Here is a 20335-nt window from a genome sequence, read left to right on the forward strand (position 1 = left end):
CCCTCTATGAGTTCCACCAAGAACGAGGGAACAAAATTGAAGATTGTATCGCCCTATCTCAGGAAGTCGTAAATATGTTATGGCAGGGATACCTCAAAGAGTTGCTGAGCGACAGGGGGAGAACCAATTTCACCAGAGGACGCGAACAACACCAAGGACCCCCAAAGTCGCCCTCACTAGCTCCTACCATCCATATGATCATCGGCAGCAACGATGATGCCTCCATCAACATCGTAAAATTCACCACCACCCACAAGCTCAAGCAGTCAATCACCTGCGAACGGTATGACGAACTCGAAGAGAGTATCATCTTCGATAAGTCAGATGCTGATGGTTTGACTTTCCCTCATAATGATGCCCTCGTTATTACTTTACGAATTTTAGATACCGATGTGAGACGCATTATGGTAGATGATGGGATCGGAGCATGCATTATCCATCTTCGATTACTTGCACAAATGAAACTCGAAGATAAGATAGTATCGCGTTGTATCACGCTAACTGGTTTTAACAATGTAGTTGAACGGACATCTGGAGAAATCACACTCCCCGTTCTGGTCAGTGGCGTAACTCTGGAAACCACATTCAATATCATGAACCAAGACACCGCAAGACAACCATGGATATACCCTATGAAAGATGTTCCCTCCAGCTTATATCAAGTCATCAAATTCCCAGCTCCATGGGGAATATCCAGTATACGAGGGGAAAAATGCACATCCCGGGAATGCTACCGCATCGCTCTAGATAGAACAACCACCCAGCAAAAAAGGGACAAGGAAAAAGAAGCATAACAATCAGCAGGCCGTGACGAGCGCAAAGCACACACTTAAATTGTGCTCGCTAGTCAAAGATAGTATTGTATAATATCGTGTCCACATGGATTGGATTTAAACAGTATTCTTGTAGTTTGTAGCTTGATTGCTATCCAGGAGGATTAGTAGTTGAGAGTTATATGATTACTAACTTAAATAAACTAAGCATCTATAGCTATTGACTATTGACTATCGAGATAAGGAATAAACAATTAAGGTTATTAGTAGGAGAAGATAGAGTTTTGACAGGATATGTGCAAGATAATTGTTCGGGATGTAACTTTAGATAATTCACTTCTAATATTCAAGTGAGTCTCTCGAATTCACTCTATTATTAGTTCAAACGTTCAACAAAAACTCCTCTTTCGATTAAGTCTTAACCTCACAAAATGAACCAATTTAAGTATTGTGAAGATATGCAAGAATACGTAGAGGTCTTTAGGAAAACCTCTTTCGATTATTTTCCTAATTAGGTTTAATCAACGATTCAACTAGCATCTTTCGATTAACTAGAGGAATCTATGAACTCAACCCACAATATAATGTAAAGATACCACAAGTCATGCATATTTCGATTACAAGAACAAGTGAATATAGATGCAACAATTAAATCCTCCAAAACGATTCAAATACATAAAAATAGAGTAATAATCCACAAACAATCATCAATACACCAAATCCATCAAAAACCAAAAGGAACTACTCTATAGACATAGAGAAGTTCTTTAAAAATATAGCTAAAGTATAGGAAAACGTAAATTCAATCCAAACCCAAATCTTGTGTGAGGAAGGAATGATGAAATCTTTGTGCTTGTGTTCTTCCCAAGCTTCCTTAGCCTCCTTAGGTCAAGAATGTGTAAAAATCCTGTAAATGGTATTTTCCCGTGTATTTAAGCCAACCCCCAATAAACCCTTCGGACGAAACTACCCTTTTAGTGAAAATGGGAAGTCACTCTAACATTTTTGGGCTACCGTGCTGCCCCATGCGGCGCGCATGTAGGAATTCCAGAAGCCAAAATATGATTTCTGGCCACTTTTTGCACTACTGCATCGCCCCATGCGTCACAACAATGGGGAAATCCACAAAGCTCAACTTCTGTCAGGTAGCCCAAAATACACTGATGCCTCGCACTATGCATCGCATCAATGTAAATTCTCAGAGTTTGCCTTTTGCTCTCTTTTTAATATCAAGATGTGGTTCCAACCCCTGAACGTGATCTTTGATTAATTCATTGGGCTTTTACTCAGACTTCAAAGCTCCAGATAGCTTGAATTAGCTCCATAACATCTACATCACTTGGAATCACTCCTACAAGGCATAGAACACACAATACGTACAAAATACTAACAATTAAATCTCAAACAGAATTAAAGTGCAGTAAATGAGTGTGCAGTAAGAGAATAAATCACAAATTATAGTCTATCATCAACACCCCACACTTAAGCCATTGCTCGTCCTTAATCAATCAAACTACACTTTATATAGACACGAACTTTTTAAACAACTCCTAACTCATTACATCAAGAATAATTAAAATAAATTAAGCACGATAACATAACATCCCCGCCTCAAGATTTGACTCACAAGTACCATACATTTTTCACAACCCGCTCACTTACTCTAACACAGAGGTTAATGAAATTATCTTTCCTTCATGAATCATGTGCCCTCACACAACAATAGAGAGTAGTTCCACACATAATAAAATTTAAGAACAATTAGGAACTCAAGATAGAAAGAATTCACTCACTCTCAGAAGTAACATTCATATGCCACAAAAGATAAACCATAGGTTTTTCCGTAGTGTACTACTCTACTAATCGAGCTCATTCAGTCAATGATCAAGTAGGACTTTAATGGGTTGTAATGTAGGCTGCAGGACGGGTAGGATACATTTAGATATAAGAGTCACTACACCTCCCTAAGCACTTTAATACATACACTTAAATATTCAAAATCACACACTTATGTTAAACCATGACTCCACTGTCACATCAATATATATTAACTCCATACTTCTTTAAGTACAATTACATCAAGAGTTACCACTTATCAAGGAATATTTGCACAACAATACAACTATTTTTTTCTTTTTTTTTATTTAATTCAAGTGGCTCTTACTTTTTAAAAATATTGCACCTTTCTCCCTATTTCAATAGTTCTACTCAAAAGCCAAACAAACACCCCACACTTCAACTTATACGAAGTTCATAACAAATTCAAGTGCTCATGAGAGGTGAAATGTTTGAATAGATGGTTAATTCAAACAAATGGGTAGTGCTTATAATGTAGTTGCCAAAGAAATAGGATTACAAGCTCAAAGGATTTAACTAAGATACATATCAATTAGGTGGGTACAACATATAACTAGCTCAACAAAGAAACGCCTATATCACTTCCAAGACTGAATAAAACTACTATTTCGCTTTGCAAACACACGTGCAAGTTCTAGATATCAAATGCAATGCACAATATACACGAAACCTCACACACGTGACATATAACTCATTTAGGATCGGACTCATCAAAACACTCTAGTCACACTAATTAAGCAAAGTTAAGATTATACAATTTAAGATACTTATACATGAGTCAAAAATTGAGTTTAAGCGTCACAAATAAAGCACTTACTATTCTCAAGGCATAATACAATCAAGAGATATTGCTTCCATTTCAAATCACAATACAAGGTTTCCTACTCCAAAAAAATTAAAAACTAACTACACCTGGTTCAAAAAAAAATCCTTGAAAAAGAACCGCGGCACAAAGGAAAGTCAAGGGGATTTCCTTCAACTTTAATCCCTCAAGAATACAATCGAGGAAATCCATCGTTGGGAAGTCAAAATTCTCCAAAATTTCCAATCAAATGAATTACAAAAATACAATATACATCTATACGTTCTATACATATATAAATTCTCACCCCACACTTTAAATTGTGTCATGTCCCCATGACACATAAATAAAAGGCAAGAGGTAAGGAAAACTTCCATGAACATCTAGTCGGGGTTTGCGTCGAAGTTGGGCTCCATCCCTTGTGCCCGAACTAGTGCACACATCCATGCAGGTAAATTCTTCTCATCCTTCTTAGAGTAACACTTATCTTTCTCACTCACTGCAGCCTTCTCTTTCACGCCCTTCTCTTTCCACACCACACTAGCAAATGGCCTCTCCTTTTTTCACCCATGTTTCTACATTCATATCAAAATCCACAATATCTTCACCCACTCTAAGCATGAGTTTTCTCTCATGTATATCTAATATTGCTATATCTATTTCTAGGAACGGTCTTCCGAGGATGAGGGGGACCTACTTGTTCTCCTCCATCTTTACCACTATAAAATCTATAAGGAATTCAAACTTATCCACCTGAACTAAGACATCTTCAACTATTCCCTCGGGTATTAGAGTCGTTTGGTCTGCCAGCTGCAAAGATATTGGTGCAGACCTTATCTCTCCGATATCTTTCTCCAGTTTCCTATAGATAAATAGAGGTATTAGATTAATTGAGGTACCAGAATCACATAGAAACTTATCAAAATCAACAGTGCCTAAAGAATAAGGTATGGTAAAACTCCATGGATCTCCATACTTTTGTGGGAGTTTGTTTTGCAATTGCACTGCAATGCTCTGTGAGCTTGACCACTGAGGTTTCTTCTATTTTCCTCTTCTTTGTCAGGATATCCTTCAAGAACATGGCATAAGCCAGCATTTGTGAGAGCACTTATGTGAATGGTAGGTTTACATGAACATGCCTCAGCATATCTAGAAATCTCTCAAACTGCTTGTCCAGATTTTCTCTACTTAGCTTTTAGGGAAAAGGCAGCGTAGGCACATGCATACTCTCCTCAGGTTTCTCCCTTCTCGAGTTATTTTCTTTCTTCTTTTCGACGTCACTTTTCAGCTGCTTACCGCTTTCTTTTTCATGTCTCAAATCTTTTTGGACTACGGTGAGATCTTTAAACTCTTTCCCACTTCTCAAAGTTACGACATTTACTGATTCATTGGGATTTCTTTTTGTATCAGTCGGGAGTGTTCTTGGGGCTCTCTCAAACATTAGAGTAGCTAAGTGCCCAACCTGTCTTTCCAGGCTTCGAAAAGATGTACCCAATTCCTTGATAGCTGCATCATGGGAATCAAGCCTCTGATTTGTCTTGATAATGAAGGTCTTCATAAGATCTTCCATGCTGGTGGAGTCTGATATTGCTATCTCTGCTGATTTTGAAAACTTCGAGCTCCTTGTTCTCTGAATCTAGGGTTGTTTTGTTGCCATGCATTTGTAATACTTCCAGGTGAACTCCATGAAAAGCCGGGGTGCCTCTGAACCATTGCATTAAAATTATAGTTTCTACAACATTCACTTTCTCAGTTGAGGCTTGGCACTCATGAGTAGGATGTCTTCTTCTACATATATCACAAGCTGCGTGGTGTACATTTTGCACCGAGGCTACAGTTAGCTTTTGTAGTTCTTTAGACATAGCATCAAGTTGTACTTGCACAGATCTAGTAGCATCAACTTGGTGAACACCAGTTGATTTTATTCTTTCCACACTCTCAGAGGGCCACTGATTAGCATCTTCAGATAACTCATCAAGAATTGTAACTATCTCTTCTAGAGTTTTCTTCATAAAATGGCCTTCAACTGCATTGCTTGATATTCTACATGAGGCCAGTGTCAATCCATCCCAAAAATCCTGGAGTTGCATTTAGAGTTCAATTCCGCTAAGTTGACATCTTCTAACTATCTCGTTAAACCTCTCCCATGCTTCAAAAACAGTTTCAGTCTCTTTCTGGCAAAAGTTATGGATTTCTCTTCTAAACTTGCCCGTCTTAGCTGAGGAGAAATATTTATCAAGGAATTTTCTGGTCATTTCCTCCCATGTTCTAATTGATCCATTTGGCAAGCTGTGAAGCCACTGCTTTGCATCATCTTTAAGTGAAAAGGGGAATGCCCTTAAATACACTGCATCTTGTGACACCCTATTGTATTGAAAGGTGTTCATAATCTCCTCAAAGTCCATCAGATGCATGTTTGGATCTTCATTCATTTTCCCTCTGAAAATGCAGTTGTTTTGAATGGTTTGAAGCAAACCTTTCTTCAACTTGAAATTATTTGTTGCAATTAGAGGTGGTCTAACACTTGACAATCCTCGATTGTAGACTGGTCTGGCATAATCACCCAATGATTTACCAGGCCTGGGTACTGCATTCTCGAACTGGTGTTCAATCAAGGGTCGATTAATATTAAATCTTCGACCCATAATGTCTTCGACAATTTTCTCAGCAGCTCTACGGGCTGCCTCAGCTGCTATCCTTGCAGCTTCTTCTCTATGATGCACTGCCTCCCTTGCAACTGTCTCTACCTCGTTGTCATTGTTATTAGCCATGTGTTCTTGGGATGAAGGTTTCCCCAAGAACTTTACGATGAACTCTCTCTCCTTCCTCTGTTGCCGCAAGTGTTTTTCCAATTCCGGTTTGTAAGGTATTACTTCCTTATAAAAAGATCGTGTCATACACTGCAGACTTAACCTATTGTCTACACACAGAGGAGAAACCCGTGAAGAACAAAATAAACTAAAAAAATAAAAATAAATTCCTGAATTAGCACTACAAACTATTTCAAACACTATCGATTGTCAATCCCCCGCAACGACTCCAAAATTTGACGAGCGTAAAACACACACTTAAATTGTGCTCGCTACTCAAAGATAGTATTGTATAATATCATGTCCACATGGATTGGATTTGAATAGTATTCTTGTAGTTTGTAGCTTGAGTGCTATCCAGGAGGATCAACAATTGAGAGTTATATGATTACTAATTTAAATTAACTAAGAATCTACATCTATTAACTAATGACTATCGAGACAAGGAATAAGCAATTAAGGTTATTAGTGGGAGAAGATAGGGTTTTGACAGGATATGTGCAAGATAATTGTTTGGGATATAACTCTAGATAATTCATTTCTAGTGTTCAAGTGAGCATCTCGAATTCACTCTATTATTAGTTCAAACGTTCAGCAAAAACTCCTCTTTCGATTAAATCTTAACCTCACGAGATGAACCAATTTAAGCACTGTGAAGATATGCAAGAATACATAGTGGATCGGTCTTTAGAAAAACCTCTTTCAATTATTTTTCTAATTAGGTTTAATCAACGATTCAACTAGCCTCTTTTGATTAACTAGAAGAATTTATGAACTTAACCCATAATATAATGCAAAGATTTTACAAGTTATGCCTCTTTCGATTACAAGAACAAGTGAATATATATGCAACAATTAAATCCTCCAAGACGATTCAAATACATAAAAATATAGTTATAATCCACAAACAATCATCAATACACCAAATCCATCCAAAACCAAAAGGAACTACTCCATAGACATAGAGAAGTTCTTCACAAATATAACTAAAGTATAGGAAAACATAAATTGAATCCAAACCTGGATCTTGAGTGAGGAAGGAATGATGAAATCCTTGTGCTTGTGTTCTTCCCAAGCTTCCTTAGCCTTCTTAGGTCAAGAATGTGTCAAAAGTCCCCAAAATGGTGTTTTCCCGTGTATTTAAGCCAACCCCCAATAAACCCCGGATGAAACTACCCTTTTTAGCGGAAATGGGAAGTTACTCTAACATTTTTGGGCTACCGCATCGCTCCGCCCCATGCGGAACGCATGCAGAAAATTCCAGAACATGCCAAAATATGATTTCTCACCACTTTTTGCACTGCCACATCGCTACATGTGGTGCGGCAGTAGGGAAATCCACAGAGCTCAACTTCTGTCAGGCAGCCAAAAATACATTGATGCCTCGCACTATGCATCGCATTAGTGCAAATTCTCAAAGTTTGCTTTTTGCTCGCTTTTTGATATCCAGATATGGTTCCGACCCCTGAACGCGATCCCTGCTTAATTCATTAGGCTTTTACTTAGACTTCAAAGCTCCAGATAGCTCAAATTAGCTCTATAACATCTACATCACTCATCAGTACTACAAGCATAAAACACACAATAAGTACAAAACACTAATAATTAAAGCTCAAACACAATTAAAGTGTAGTAAATTAGTATGCAATAAGCGACTACGCAAGATTATAGCCTTCCATCAGGCCGAGGTCAGAACACGACAATAGCGGGGATGGCATCAGAGACCCCGATATGGTCGAAGGTACAGGATCGACCATGGAAGACCTCAACCCCGTTCAATTAGACCTCAATGACCACAACAAGAAGGCTTGCATCGGAAACAAACTTCAGGAACTAGGTAAATTCCATCAATTCTTAACAACTAACGCAGATTTGTTTTCTTTCAGCCATGCAGATATGCCATGTATCCCAAAGGAAGTCGTCACGCACAAAATGAACGTCGACCCATTCCACCCCAGTGAGACAGGCCAGGCGTAAGTTCAACTTAGTAATTAATTATACAGTACGCAGAGAGGTGGAAAACTGTTAGAAAATGGTTCCATTCCCAAGTGGATCTCCAACGTGGTCAAGGTGAAAAAGAAGAATAGGAAATGGCGGATGTGCGTAGATTTCACGAATTTGAACAAAACATGCCCCAAGGATTCGTTCCCATTACCTCATATCGAGTAACTTATCGATGTAACGTCCGGGCATGAACTACTAAGCTTCTTAAACGCCTACTCAAGTTATAATCAAATCCCCATGGAAGAAGAGGATCAGGAGAAAACCACATTCATCACCCACTAAGGGACGTACTACTATAGGGTCATGCCCTTTGGGCTAAAGAACGCCGGGGCAACTTATCAAAGGTTGGTGACAAGGATGTTCAAGGACCAACTCGGCAAAATGATGGAAGTCTATATAGATGACATGCTGGTCAAGTCCAAAAGGAAAGAAGACCACGTTGACCACCTGAAATAAACTTTCTACATACTCAGACGGTACTGAATAAAGTTGAAACTAGAAAAGTGTGCGTTCGGCGTGGCCTCGGGAAAGTTTCTAGGTTTCCTGGTATCACAGCGAAGGATCGAGGTAAATCTTGACCAAATCAAAGCCATCGAGGGGATACCTGAACGCTTAACCACCAAAAAACAGGCTCAAAAGTTGGCTGGCCGTATCGCCGCCCTATCAAGTTTCATCTCACGATTGTCAGACAGATGCCACAAATTCTTTGGCGTACATAAGAAAGATAACGACTCTAATAGAATTTTGAGTGCGTCTAGGCCCTAAAGGAACTAAAGGCATACTTGTCGTCGCCACCCTTACTTTCAAAACCGGAGTCAGGGGAGTGCCTTCTCGTTTACCTAGCTGTATCTGAAGTAGCTGTAAGCACAGTCCTGGTTCGAGAAAACAAAGGTACTCAATTCCCCATCTATTACATTAGCAAAACATTAGTCGATTCCGAAATGAGGTACCCTCACCTCGAGAAACTGGCTTTGGCCTTAGTCGTAGCTTCACGAAAGCTTAGACCATATTTCCAATGCCACCCCATCTCGGACGTCATGACTTTCCCCCTAAAAAGCATTTTACATAAACCTGAGCTATCAGGAAGGCTGTCCAAATGGGCCATCGAGCTGAGTGAGCACGATATCATGTACCATCCGCGAACAACGGTAAAGTTGTAAGTGCTCGCTAACTTCGTTGTCGATTTTAGCAAAAAGATAATGCCCGAAGTCAAAAGAGAAGTCGACCCAACTTCCACCCAAGCACAAGACCTCTGGTCCCTATACACCGATAACACCTCCAACACTTCGAGATCCGGACTAAGGCTCGTACTCAAAGTCCCAATAGGCGAAGTAACTCGCCAGTCCATAAGATGCCCGAATATGACTAACAACAAGGCTGAGTATGAGGTTGTAATTGCAGGTTTGAGACTAACACTCAAGTATGGGGAAAAACGGTTAAAACTACGTTGTGATTCCCAACTCGTAGTCAAACAGGTCATATGGACTTTCCAAATCAAGGAAAAAAGATTGCAAAAGTATCATATCTAAATTTTCAAGCTGCTGCCCGAGTTCGACGAATGCCAGCTCGACCGAATTCCATGAGCACAAAACACTAAGGTAGATGACCTCGCTAAACCAGCCACAAAAAACATCACAACCGGAGATAAAAACGTGATCCACCTCCTTAACTCATCGCAAGACCAAGTCGAGGTAAGAACGATAAACTTAACTTGGGATTAGCGCAATCGTATTATTACATACTTGCAGGACTACACACTCCTAGATGACAAAAAAGAGGCCAAGAAAATGAGAATGCAAACGGTCAGCTAAAGTATCCTCCACAACGACTTGTATAAGAGAACTTATGGTGGCTTCTTAGCAAAATGCCTGGGCCCAAAACAAACTCGACGCGTCGTTGAAGAAGTCCACGAAGGCCATTGTGGGGCTCACTCCGGATATCAGGCACTGGTCAAATGCCTCATACGGCCGGGGTATTACTGGCCCACCATGAAAAAAGAGGCCGCAGACTTCGTGAAGAGATGCAAGCAATGCCAAAAGTACGCCCTAATGATTCACCAAACGGGCGAACACCTCCATTCGGTCACCTCCCCTTGGTCGCTCATCAAATGTGGAATGGACATCGTGGGACCCCTCCCGATAGGGCGAGGAAGTAATCATCTTTATATGGAGAAATATCATATGACGGTTCAGCCTTCCCAAAGAGATCAACTGCGACAATGGACCCTAGTTCATGGGAAAGAAAACCGCCGAGATCTTTGAGAAATGGCATATTAAAAGGATACTCTCGACACCATACCAGCCCATTTTATCACGGGTTAAACTAGAGTATAACATATTGGTAATTCCGAAGGTTTAATTAATTAAAGAGAGTCACCACCTAATTATTTTAACGGTCTGCTTAACCTTAGAAATTCTAGGTAAGGGTTCTAATTAATCCTATAGGGAAGGTTATGAAGGCACCATATATGATCCGTTAACTATGGTTAACCAGCCAAACTTAGGTTAATTAGTTTAAAACTTATTAAAAGTAGCGCTTGAGGTGTTTTAACAAAATATAATTTAGTGAATAAGGTTTATAACTAATTAATATATATATATATAGGCATAGCTTTGAAAGAAAATGACATTTTTATGAAAACTCGTAACTAATTTGCACCTTGGGAAAAAAAATATTCTTTTGTTTGTCTTCAAAATGACCAGCTCTCTTCCTTAGGTCTCAAACGAAAAATATTATCCCAAAATGCTAAGTGTATTGTATCCTTTTAAGTCTTTATTCAACAAGATACTTTGCGAAAATTATAGTAGTAATTCTATATGATAAAATTAATCATCAATTATAGGTCCAAATAAAACAAATCACTTAGATTAACAAACATGCCGAGTAAGTAAAAACAAAAGCCGCCATAGGTGACCCCAAGCGATTCGCTTGTTTTCTCGCTATCAGGTGCCTTCTAAGAATAAGGGATTTGCTGACTCCATGCTCGGTATGGTGGTGAGTCTTGCATTAAGATTCCAAGGTTTGCTCCAAGTGCACATACAAAGAAAGAAAACAAATCAAAAGAATTAGAGAAGAGATTCGAGTTCTAGAGCGACAAAAAAAAATGAATGAACAAGATTCATATCTTATTTTGTTGTTATTGACATCATGAGTTCAAATAGTGCATCATTTCTAAGTTCACCAAGATTAATAAGTTAGTTTTTAGTGTCTTCCAAATAACATGACAAGATATAATATTTCCTATATTTACTTGAGATCCAAATGAGTTAGACTAATTACGCTAGTATAAACATATCCTTTCCTATAGGCATGGTTTTAAGGTGATGAAAGTCTCATATACAGTAATCTTTTTTCGCTTAAATACATAGGTGATTAACGCCTAATTACATGCTTTCTACTAAATACCTTAACCGACATATTAATTATTAACATGGTCTAAGCATACCTTCTAATAAAGGTCAACTTTCACATTTTGAAACAAGGATCAGTAACAATCTATGCCTAAAATTTATGCTCAATATCATATATGAATATAACATGCTACTTACAGATTTAATAACGATAAATAAATAAATCCTAATGATATGATTTGTAACAGGATTAAACACACAAGCACAATACCCGATCCTTTATAGATACGACTTGAAAAATATCAATGGTAATAAGTTCTAAAGCACGGTTTATATTAAAATTACATACTCGTGATTTGCTTCTACACATTGCTTAGTATTAACAGAATATATGACCACCAACTAATGAGTACTAAACTAAATCGGTAACATCTAAAAATGCGCTTTAAAAAAAAAGCAGAATCATCACAAGAAGAAGAGAAACTGACCTGTTTGAGCGCAGCAAACTGGAGCGCGTCAACCAGATCTACTATTTTCGACCTCGGATTGGCTACTTCCGATAATCATCTTACTCTGTCACAAACAAAATGAAGGCTATGTTGTGGCTATAGGACAACAGAGACCAAGAGGCAGAGAAGCTTAACGCTAGATTTTTAATAGAGTAAAGATGAAAATAAACTATGAGAAGTCAACTAAACAATGAGGTTTTTTGGGGAGATAGGAGGGGGCGTCCATCCATTTTGTGGGATAAAGGTGCGGCCCAGAGCTTGTCCGAAAATTTCTTCAACGGTCAGCATTTATAGGCTGATTTCTAGGGTTCTTGGTTTGGGCGGGATTTCGAAATAGAGTGAAAGCTATTGAACGTTTGAAAGTTGAACGTTGATGTTGCAAAAAATTAATTAAGGTGCAGAGCTTCTTGTAAAAAATGGTAATAGCAAGTTCTATCATGGCTGAGCAAGGATGGAATTTTGTGAAGAAGAGGAAAGGGAGGAGAAGAAATGTCTATTGGGTTAGGAGGGAGAACAGGGTTAGCAAATTGGATTTAACTGATGGGATAAATATTGACCACTGGATTAAAATAACGGATGGCTCAGATTAGGCTTAGGATAAAACAAGATAAAAATAAAGAAAAATACATAAAATTCTCTAAAAGATGTGGGGTCAGAGTGTGAAGGGTGTGCTAGGCGTGTGTTTTAGAACGTTGGCGCCTATGTGGCGCTGACATGGGGCTTATATGTAGGAGTGGCAATTTGAGCCCAAACCCACTAACCCGCCCAACTAGCCCAGAGATTAATGAGTTGGGCTACAAATATTTTAGCTCATGAGTCAATTTGGGTTGAGCCCAAGTTAACCCATTATTTTTTATAGCCCATTCTGACCCATTTAACAGCTCAAATGCAACCCATGAAACTCACCAAAAAACAAAGTATTTCAACCCAACATATCTAGAAATTTACTTAGTTGCCCTAATTTTTTTTTTTTTTTGTATTTTTAATTTTCTATTCTTTTGTTTTTCTACACCACCGACCCTACCCCTACCCCTACCCCGCGCAAAACCCCCCAAAAAAAATTTACTTTTTTTTGTATTTTAAATTTTCTGCTTTTTTGTTTTTTTTCTATTTATTTTTTCTGCAACACCAACCCCCCTCTCAACCCCCTCAAAAAATTTTTTTTACTTTTTTTTGTATTTTTAATTTTCTGTTTTTTTTGTTTTTCTGCACCACCCACTCACCCTATCCCCCAGACCCCCTCAAAGAATTTTTTTTTTTTACTTTTTTTTTTTGAGTTTTGAATTTTTTTTTCTCTACCCACCACTACCCCCTACCCCCCCCCACCCCGGCGCAAATCCCCTCAAAAAAACTTCACTTTTTTTTGTATTTTCAATTTTTTATTTTTTTTATTTTTCTGCACCACCCACCCCCACCCCCACCCATAAAATATTTGTCAACTTACATATTTTAAGGTAAAATATTTTTTTATGCAAGATGAGCATGATTCTAATATGGGTCAAGTTGGGCGGGTTGGGTTATGACCCATTGTTTAGCCCATCTTACCCAAATACACTTTGGGCAGGGTTGGGCAATGACCCATTTATTGACCTAACTCATCTTGACCCGCCCAAATTCAACCCAACCCGCCCATTTGTCACCCCTACTTATATGGAGCTGACATGAAAAAGAAGTAGAGTAGGTGGGCTGGTGGGTATGGGCCTCCGATTTGGGCTATGGATAGGGCTAAATCTCTTCTTCTTTATCTTTTATTTGGGCTTCTTAAATCTTGATATGCCTAGTAGTAAATATTTATATTAAATAATTTTCTAGTGTTTAAAAAATTATAAATTTGTGTTGTAAAAATCTATTTAGTAGATAACCACTAATTTAAAATGGGCATGTAATAAATATGTAAATCACCTGAATAACTATATTACAAATAGGAGTAGAATCAATGCAATGCAGTGACAAATATTTGTAAAAAGAGAATATTATTAGTTGATTGACGTTGAATGAAATTAATTGAGATATAAAATCGTCGTCATCGTCGAGGTAGTAGTAGTAGTAGTAGTAATAATAATAATAATAATATCTCGTGATGATAACGACAAAAATAAGAATAATAAAATAACAATACTAATTAGATAAAATAGTAAAATAAATATTCTTACATAATAAACGATATTAGAAGCTCAAATAAATAATTTGGAAGAAAAGATGGACAAAATTGGATGTCAACACCACCCAGCAGGCAACAGGCAAGCAGAGTCCTCCAACAAGTCAATACTAAACATCATGAAGAAAAAGCTTGAAGACGCTAAGGGACTGCGGCTGGAGATACTACCAGAAGTATTGCGGGCTTACTGAACAACTCCGAAGACGAGCATAGGAGAGACGCCCTACTATTTGGTCTATGAACCGAGGTAGTAATACTAGTCAAGGTCAGAGAACCTAGCCTAAGGTACTCCCATGAGAGCGGTACAAACAACGACGAGAGCAGAAGGCAGGAGCTCGATGAAGTCGACGAACGAAGAGATATGACCTATATAAGAATGATCACCCAAAAACAACAAGCAGAACGCTATTATAACAAGAAAGCAAAGGTCAGGCCACTCAAAGTCGGGGATTACGTACTTAAAGCTAAAACACATGTGAGCAAAGACCCCAGGAAAGGCAAGTTGGGAACGAATTGGGACGGTCCGTACAAAATCACAGCAAAAGCAAATAAAGGGTCATTTCAATTAGAAACAATGGAAGGAAAGCTACTACCAAACAACTGGAATATTAGCCACCACAAATACTTCAACTTTTAAGAGATAAAGCGTCCCCCAAGTCGTACTCTTTTTTCCCTTACTTGAGTTTTGTCCTAGTTAGGATTTCTCAAGGAGGTTTTTAACGAGACGACAAAGGGGACACTTTAAGATGAAGTATACTAAGATGGGACCGTGACTGCTAATTCATTGCCCAACCTCTCAAACACTCTCCAGGTCAACTAATGAAGGGACTAGATAGACTAAGATTGGGACTGGAATGCCAGCCAATGCCCGAAAAATTTGTAATATATCTCCAAGTATGTAACCAGAGCAATAATGCCAAGATAATAAACTTTACACTTATCAACACATCTTTCTCAAATTTAGGTTACGTTCGACCTTGTTCGAACTAACACATACTGGCTCTCGGCCATAACAAAATTTAGGTTACATTCGACCTTGTTCGAACTAACACCTACTAGCCCTCTGCTATAACAAAATTTAGTTTACGTTCGACCTTGTTTGAACTAACACCTGCTGGCCCTCGGCCATAACAAAATTTAGGTTACATTCGACCTTGTTCGAGCTAACACCTACTGGCCCTCGGCTATAACAAAATTTAGGTTACATTAGACCTTGTTCGAACTAACACCTGCTGGCCCTCGGCCATAACAAAATTTAGGTTATGTTCGACCTTGTTCGAACTAACACATACTGGCCCTCGGCCATACTAATATATAGGTTACGTTTGACCTTGTCCGAACTAACACCTACTAGCCCTCAGACATAATCAAATTTAGGTTATACTCGACCTCGTTCAAACTAACACCTACTGCCCCTTGGCCATAAATCTAAATTACATTTGACCTTGTTCGAACCAACACTTGCCGGACCTCGGCCATATTCTAACACACAAAGAAAGAGCCAAGGTATCCAAGCAACAGAAGCCAAAAACATACAAATACAGAAAACGAACTACGGGAAAAGAAGCAGACGCAAAAAACAAATTTGGCATTGCCGACTTAAAACATCTATTACAAAGGCTCGTGAAGATGCCGCCAAAAATGCACAATATTTACAAAAAAGAGAAGAAGAAAAACTATTGATCACCGCCATCATGGCCTTCTACGCCCTCAGTACCTTGTTCATCTCCACTCACGCTATCCATGCCCTTAGGATAAGAAGCGACATACCAAGCGTCCTATTCAAGCCTATCCATATATTCATCATCCTCATCATCACCCTCAGGAGTAGCAGGATCATACCCGCAAGCGATTAAAGCTTCATGAGCCTTAACACGAACACCCTCGAGGGTGACCTCAGAAACGGATCCCCCCTTATGCAAATCTCGATATACATCCAATTGAGCCTCGGCATGAATACACTCCTCATACAATTCCCGAGGAACATTAGGAAAGTCCGAAGTATGAGAAGAAGAGGACCGTATAAGGAGTTGAGCCTTCTCAGCTTCTAACACGACCACCCGACCATGAAGGATGGTGTTATCTTTCTCCAGCTTTCCGACCCTATCCTCTAGTTGTTCCTCCTTAGCCTTCGTCGTGGACTGGTCATTCTCCCGCTCGGCCTGGAGGGCGTTGTGCGCAAGCTTAAGCACCACCAGTCTTCTCTGAGCATCAAAGCGAAGAGACTCTGCCATCTCAAGCTCACTCTGTTTCTCATAAACTTCACCATTAAGGCCCTCCAACAGAAGCCGACATTCCTCCAATCGTCTGCACAGCTCGACCACTTGTGCTTAAAGGTCACTGCATTGGGCCTTCACGCCCTTACTGACCTTAAGCTCCTCTTCCTTACTTCTCAACGTCCTTTCAAGGATGCTGCATTTTTCAATGGACTTCACCGGCTCATCATTTTTCTCCTTCAACTCATTTCGAAGGGCTTGCATGTTGCCACCCTCATCAAGTCATCGATGAAACTCCCGGTACTTGCGATGGTACTCAAAATACTTGTTTTTCAATCTTACAAAAATTTCCCTATGCCTTTCCTCCCTCCGTGCTCTCGATCTCCAAAATCATAGTTTGCGACAAGAAGAAGGAAAGAAATGAGTCAAAAACAAAAACAAAGACAAAAGAAGAAAATAATAGGACACTGAAAACTCACTCTAAGGCAAAGGACAACAATACTCCTCGACAGAGTAGCGTCACTCAAATCATGATCCATAGGAATCACAATGGTCCTCGTAGACCTCTCCAACCTCACCTAGAGTTGGGTAAATCCTTCCTACACCATCTTCAGTTCGCCGCATCGACGTCTGAACCCGTCTTATAACTTTCCTCAGCAACGTCTTTGCCTCTCTCATCGGCTGGCAAAGTAGTATCATCAGTTGGTCGAGAAGTCGATGATCCCTCTTGCTGAGAAGTATCAAGGACTCCAATAATCAACCCTTCGGCCTCCGTCATTGCAGAAGGAAGAGACATACCCACGTTGACCTCCGTCGACCTTGGAGTATCTAATACATGCTCGACGTCGTCTCCGGTGACAATGGTCGTCATCTCACGGAGCGTTAAGTCACCCCCTTATTAAGCCAACAGCCCGGGCAACCCCTTCACCAGCATCTACAAACCTTATTTTGCGAGGCATCATGTCTTCATCGCCAGGTTCAATCTCGTCATGTCCATCTATGAGACGGTATAAGGAGGGGGTCGAGGTCCCCGTGGTCGAGGAAGGAACAGGACCAGACGTAGTAGTAGGAGAAATGGGGGCATGAGTAGAGGCATCTGAGGGCGAGGAAGGGATCAGGTCATGAACAGAGGTTGCCGCAGTCAAAATGGGGTCAGAAGCTAAAGACTTAGTGTTTTTTCTCTTCCGATACGCGGACGCAGGGGATTTCAATTTCCTCGAAGCTAAATGTGGACCAAAGAATAAGATAAAAGATACAAGGATAGCCAAAAGATGAAAATAACTAAGACATCGGTAAGACAGATGACTCACCAGTCGAAGGGGGATGAGGCCTAAAGTTCTTCAAAAAGTCGGACCATTCACGGATCCCGATGATGTAAGTCAGGAGTCGACCGACCCAGCCGGATATGTCCTCGACAAAAGGAGGGGGCGAGGTCTTAGCTACATGAGGAAGGGATGAGAGGTCAAAACCCATGACCAAGCAAACATAAGTTATATACATGCATACAAGAGAAGTAGGTACTCACGATTGTAGGTCCAAGCCTCGGGAAAGCCATCAACGCTGGCTACCACGTCCTTGGTTCTTATGAAGAAAAATTTAAACCAAAATTGACGACTGGCTTTATCATCAGTATTTACCACCAAGCATATACCTCCTCAGTGGCGAAGGTTCAACATTATCCCCCTATAAAAGCTTAGGGGTGAACATGTGGATCAGATGCCGAAGTGAGAGTTCGATCCCTGCCAGCTCCGCAAATTTAGTGAGCATCCTTATGAGTTTCTAAACGCATGTTGTGAGCTGGGCTGGTCAAACACCATAATAACAATAGAATTCCTCCACTAGCGGAAGGAGAGGAAGGGTGTAGCCGACTTGAAAAGGGTACGCGTAGAAGGCACAAAATAGGGACACGTGAGATTCAATTGTAAGAACAACACTTTGAAAAAAATCAATCTTGACTCAATACAAATTCTTACTTTTTACTAAGATTCTCGTCTGTCCTTTACCATCAAATCCAAGAGATCCTTGATTATACAAGGATTTGTTTTTCAATCATTTTTAGGTGGAAGATTCATTTATTCCACTCTTTATTGATTGAATTACTCCTCTTATTTACTTAAATGGCATCTGTTATCATTTATACATTCTACCACTATTCTTGATTATTAAAAGGCATTTATCAAATAATGCGATATTTGTTCTCATAAACGCACATCACTTATTCTTTCTGACATTAAGATTTGAGGATATTTCTTAATTAAAATTAATCTTTTTTTAACTGAAATTAATTATTTGAACCAAGATTTATATTTTTGGGTCAAACAATAGTTTGGTATAACGCTATTCACACACCAAAATTGTGTTGGATTGGAGCACCAAATCTTACACCAAAATAGCGTTTGGTGTCCCATAAAAGCGTTGTGTTGGAGATGTTCTAAGCTATGCAAACCTGCAAATACTTTTGTAAGTTCTTTCAAGTAGCAACCGCAAACCACGAAATTAATAACTAATTTCGTAGTAAGTACTATTTATTTATTCAGCCTTGTAATTCCTTTGACTTGTTCATAGTAAGCAAGTCAATTTCGTGATCTAGCTGCCACCTGCCAAAGTGCCAATGATGTTGTTTGTTAATGTACTTATATTGTATAGGTGGTTAAAACGTCTTTGAAAATCCAAGCATAAACCATTTATGGAGATGAAAGATTTAGACATGTTTATTTCGTATTGGTTGGTGATTATACTGGACATCCACTAACTCACACAAATTAGAATCTTGCCCCTTTATTCAATTGATTAGTTTATTTATTTATTTATTTTAGCCGGCAAGTTGATATATGATTGAAGAAAGGTTATAATATTATTATTTGTTAAAAAAAAATTAGCGTGCCTTGCGTGTGACATTTTAAATTTAACATTATTGTTTTACATTATCTTTCCTAAGAGTGAGTCATGCTTTTGAAATTTGGAAACGTATTAACAATATACTAAGATCGATGGATACAATAAAAAATTGATTTCTATCTATTGACAAGATATTTGGCACGCTCACTGAAATTTGAATTATTTCAATAGAAAAGCTTTAATCTCATTATCAGTATAACTTGACAAACTCTAGTTATTGGTTACTAACCTTCATTTATTTTCTTAAGTCTCTCCCTTAAAAAATTTACTCCTATTCGATATTTACACCAATTTAATGGATATGATAGATAGACAGATAGTGGCGAAGCTAGAAATTTCTCCAAGGGTATTCAAATTTTAAAAAAGTTAAAAAATTCCCGGCAAAGGGTGTTCAATATGTGTTATATACATCTAAAATGTAATGTTTTACCTATATACACAATGTAATTTTTCGACGAGAGTTGATCACCCTTAAGACCATGTGGCTTGGCCACTGTAGACAAAGGTGAGACCTATAAGAAATTTTTACCTCCTATAGCAAAGGTTAACACTTTATTTATTTTAAATAAATTATTTAAAAAAATTATATTCTATAGATACCTTTTAAGGTTTATAGCAAAATATTTAATTTTGGTTACCTCTTAGCCCTAAGCCACTAAATACGCTATTCAGGTACACTATTTTCTTTCTCTTTCTACTTTGATACATCTCATTCTCTTTCCCCATCCCATTAAAATTTTCGCTCTCCTCCTCCTTCCATCGAATACTCGAGTACTGAATGTATCCCGCTCATTCTGTGTCAATCTTAATAGTTTACTTGTTTCGTTTGTTTATCCATGTTTTGTGTGTTTGAAGTCTTTAAGTGTCAATGGACTTTCAATCTCGTCATCCAAATCCAGACCCCACAAATCAACTTTCGGGTACCTTATCGGACTCTATGGGATTTCGGGTACTGAAC

The 20335-nt window shown here is 38.9% G+C and overlaps 1 pseudogene; it reads left to right on the forward strand.

The window, feature by feature from the left end:
- The first annotated feature begins 5540 nt into the window (after positions 1-5540).
- Positions 5541-5639, forward strand: LOC138876631 (small nucleolar RNA R71; annotated as a pseudogene).
- Positions 5640-20335: the final 14696 nt, after the last annotated feature.

Source organism: Nicotiana sylvestris, chromosome 8 (assembly GCF_000393655.2).
Source record: "Nicotiana sylvestris chromosome 8, ASM39365v2, whole genome shotgun sequence".
NCBI lineage: Eukaryota > Viridiplantae > Streptophyta > Magnoliopsida > Solanales > Solanaceae > Nicotiana > Nicotiana sylvestris.